The 4,551-nt window shown below is 30.7% G+C and overlaps 1 long non-coding RNA gene across 6 annotated transcripts; it reads left to right on the forward strand.

Moving 5' to 3' along the window:
• Positions 1–291: 291 nt before the first annotated feature.
• LOC131599042 (uncharacterized) lies at positions 292–3,108 on the forward strand. 6 transcript variants are annotated; one of them, XR_009282506.1, is made up of 6 exons: positions 292–410; positions 887–1,240; positions 1,333–1,552; positions 1,999–2,151; positions 2,277–2,455; positions 2,684–3,108. It is a non-coding gene; the product is annotated as an uncharacterized LOC131599042 (long non-coding RNA). The 6 variants fall into 6 exon arrangements; XR_009282508.1 differs by having other exon boundaries at positions 1,333–2,151; positions 2,661–3,108; XR_009282504.1 differs by having other exon boundaries at positions 1,333–2,151.
• Positions 3,109–4,551: the final 1,443 nt, after the last annotated feature.

Below are 4,551 nucleotides of genomic sequence, written 5' to 3' on the forward strand. Positions count from 1 at the left end.
AAAAAAAGTTAAGAAATTATTTAATGTTAAATTTTTATTTAGTAAAAAATTAATTTAATTAATAATAAAGTAAAATCCATTGGATTTATAAAATGAGATGGATGGATTGAATCCATCCATATAGTTTCATGGATGGATTGAACCAATCCATTAAACTTATTTTTTGTTTAATGGATGGATTGGATGGATAAATTATAGGATGGATTGGATGGATATTCTCTTAATGGATTTTATTGCCACCCCTATTTTAAATCCTTTTTCTTTCACCCTTTCAGTATGCTATATAGTTTTATTTTTCTATAGCTTCTAATTATTGTGAACTTTATTTATTTCATTTGTGACCCATTATTAACTAACAGAAAGATTTCAATTGCTCACTGGAGGAAAACTCACATGGAGGAAATGACCAGGTCCGTCCTCTTTATAACTTTCTATATCTCATACATGTTTGAACTTTTTTAGATCCAGTTGCATAATTATGCATGTGTTCCTTTTGTGGTTGGTCTCCTCATCAATTTTTTGTTAGTTTGTTTTTATAAATTTAACGTTGCAGCAGGATTATTTTATGGATGTGCCTGAGACCTGATTATTTAATGAAAAATGATTTTATACCTACAAAACAATCTCTTTAACCTCAAGTTTTTCTGTATTGTGTTGTTGGAAAATGATTTTATGTTTTTTTTTTTGCATTTAAACTTGTGAAAACAATGATTTAAATGCATTTTGGTTCCTAATATGATTCTTTTAATACATTTCAAGTTTACAAAAAAACGGATTGGAAGAAAGAGAATGCATACTGTATCTTCCCCAGGTCCTGCGAACAGTTCAGGAACAACAGATATCAATTTTTTGATTAGTTTTTTTTCTTAATGAATTTTGACTTTAGGAGCTACTGAGGATGTTAATCTTATTGCTGAAAGTTCTGATAAGGGAGCAGTGAAAATTAGTTCTTTGAGCAAAATTGTTGGTGTTGAACAGATTGACTTACCCGGGAGTAAAGATTTCTCGGTGGCAACTCAGAATACAGCTCCAAAAGTTAATCTTCAGAGTGTGCCTATGATGGTTAAGAGGAGTGAAAATGATGTTAAAGCAGAATTGCATGACTCTGAGTTGTGTCTTGGAATGGGGTGGGTAGTTTATCAGTTGCATTGTCAAACCTATAACATTTTCAAATCCCTTTTCTTATGTATCTCTGTCTCGGGCATCTCCGACACCTGCAAAATATGTTCCTCAATCGCAAGTAAGCTTATGAATACTTTTGGTAATGATGTCTCTCCTTGTCCCCTCATCATCATGCTCTCTGATGATTATATTATATTTTGTACTCTGCAGAGTTTCAACTTATTGTCCTTGTCGGCTGGATGTAACGGGTTGAAGGTTGATGATTGTTTAATTAAAGGTGGAAGTAGGTTGGGACCATTCTCAAAATCACAAGTTCCTTATTTTCGGTCTATACAACAGCAACACGGACTCATGGCAATACCTTCAACTTCAAATCAATATACACCCACTTCTTTCTTACCTTAATCAGCTTCCTACTGCAGGACCATAGGTTTTAATTGTTTTAACCATAGACTCCTACAATGATGTATTAGTGAACTACAACTCATAGTGATTTATATTATTGTTTAAACATGAATGAGGCAGGTAAAGTTTATTGTTTATGATAAACCTACCCCACAACACCAAAAAAGAGGGACAATTTGTATTTCATATAACTGTTGCAGGCTTGTCGCACCTAATATCTTACTGTGATGATAATAAGTTTTGTAACTTTGTTCCCTCATGCTTTAATTGAATGTAGGTTCGGTTGCAACAACCTTTTTATTGCTGCTGCTTAAAATATATATATTTATTCTTTGAAAATTTTATATTTGTTTTTGGTGTTGTTTTGAAGCAGCATACCATTAGCGATAGTGAAAACAACATGAAGCAATAGTTTGCAGAGGATAAGATAGTAGGATTCAAATATATAATCTAATTTTCTTTCTGTGACAGGGAACTGATATACACGTCGTTGTGCCGACAACATATATGCCGACATTCGATTCAATGTTAACGGTCGACCACACTTACACTTTGTACTCCAAACAAAAAAATGTGCTCTTAATGTGCATCATACGCCATGCTCCGACAAAGCAACTTGAAGAGGTATACATACATTTTTATTGTGGATAACGGTCTTTTGAATGGTTTCTTCAGTTTTATGACTTACTCTTTTGAAGTATTTACATTACTCAATTGGTATTTTAGTAACTGGAGTTTTGTTTCCGTAGCTCAGGGAATTGAGAAATTTATCAATTGGCAGGGATGCTGTAAGAAAACCCTTGGAAGAGAGAAAGAGAACTCTTGAAGAATCTCTATATTCAAATAGTCCAGATAAACAAATAGTGCTCCATAAGTTGAGAGAAGTGCAGCAGGAAGAACAGTTCATTTCATCTGAAATTAGAAAGAGGTGCATTTTCAAATTCTATATTTAATTCATTTTACTATTTTTTCCGAATGTACATTACAAGTATTGCTTACATGAAGATTGCTGCCTTCTTTTTTTCATGATTAATGGAAATGGAAATTTGTTAGAAGCTCTCTTAATTTTTTGTATTAAAGCCATTTTAGTCAAAATTTCAACTTATTTTATCTTGACTATTTAATAATTTCAGTATATTGATGTCCTACTAATCAGATTTACCAGGATGGTGCATATTTCGTATCAACTTACATATCCTCTCTCACTTAGGAGGAGGAACATTCAAAACTTCTTGCAGATCTGGAAAACTAGCAGAAAGTAGCATCTTGGAAATCCTATACTCACCGTTTTGTCTTGGAAAGTAGCAGATCTGTTTTTGTCTTGAAAATTATAGAAATAGAAATTAAAAACACATTAAGAAATTTCATTTTTCCTATTGGTTTGATTGGTTGAGTTTCATGGTTGTTACTTGGATTTTGTCCATTATTGTTTTTCATTCAGCCTAATGTATCCAAGAAGCCTGTAATTAAGTTTTGTAATGTCAGTTAGAACAATGTAAGTTAACTGTCATGCCAACAAACAATGTAATTTAACCTAGATATTAAACTTAGTAAACCAGTTCATATTAATATACCACTTCATTTACTAATGTATAATAACAGTTTTTTTTCTTTCAAAAATACATGTTTCATATTTTCTAATATCTAACTCCCACTTCGATTTAAATTAAGAAAGGCATGTGCCACCTTTACTAATCTCTAATAACCAGTTACTTTTAAAATGACAAAAAATGAAAAAAGAAAAATAATAATAGAAATCTATACATAATTATCATGAGATATTGCCAACCTCACATCACACCACCAATGTTGCCAACCAGTTCCTTATAAATGTTTTTATATATGAATTAATATATCTTTTTACCTTTTATTCTTATTTTTAAATATTATTTTCTTTTTTATATTTATAAGATTTCTCTTTAATTTTTCTCATACTTTTTTCATTCATAATTGTTTTAGCTTTTATTTTTTTTTTAGATTTTTTTTAGCTTCTATTATTCACATATTTTATAACAAAATTATATTTTGTATTAAAATTCTTATTGATCTAAATATTTTTACGGGTACCAGATATTTTTTTTACATTCAATTATTTTTTTTACGGGTACCAGATATTTTTCTACATATTCAATTATTATTTTGACACGGGTACCAAATATTTTTCTATATATTTAATTATTATTTTTTCACGGGTATTAGACATTTTTCTATTAAAAAATATACATCTAAAACAAATACGCGTCCCGTACCAGAACCCGTGCGAACGCACGGGTTTGTTACTAGTTGTAAATAAAAATATGATTAATACCACCTCAAGCATGATCGCGACACGTGGCCATTTAAAGGCCACGTGATTGGTCAAGTGGGTGGTGCCCCTCATAACCTTATCATACTCCCTCGCCTAAAAAAACACAGACAGACCGTTCGATTAATATATTCCAGATCGACGTCCCAGATCATGATTCTGTGGACCATTGGATCTGGATCAATGATCAGAATCCTGCAATCCACCGTAGCATCGTGAAACCCTCCACACCATGTCCAACGGGTCTTGAATCATGTTGGGCTGGCCCTGTAACTATTAACACCTCTGTAAATTACCAGTGAATACAAAAATGCACCCCACTCGATTTTTAATAAAATTTTCTTTTTTTACTAAATAAATAATATAACTATTATTAATATTATTTAGTTTTTCATAATATATATTATTTTGTTCTTGTTAATAAATTTATAGTAAAAGTATAATGATTATTAATGTCACTTTGTACTCTATAACTATATTTCTTTTTTACTTATTAATCGTTAATCAATATCAACCGATTTTATTTCTAATCTATACTTAATATTTAGTTTGGATAATCGATAAGTAATAATATAATTTTGGATGAATAATTTAACAATCAATTTAAAGATAATTTACTTAAGCATAAGAAAGGGGTTTATTTTATTAATAACTCACAACATAAAGCTGTCATTCTCTTTTCTTCTATCAAATTCAATTGATCAAACATGCTCTGAAAC

The sequence above is a fragment of the Vicia villosa genome, linkage group LG4, assembly GCF_029867415.1.
Source record: "Vicia villosa cultivar HV-30 ecotype Madison, WI linkage group LG4, Vvil1.0, whole genome shotgun sequence".
NCBI classification, from domain to species: Eukaryota; Viridiplantae; Streptophyta; class Magnoliopsida; order Fabales; family Fabaceae; genus Vicia; species Vicia villosa.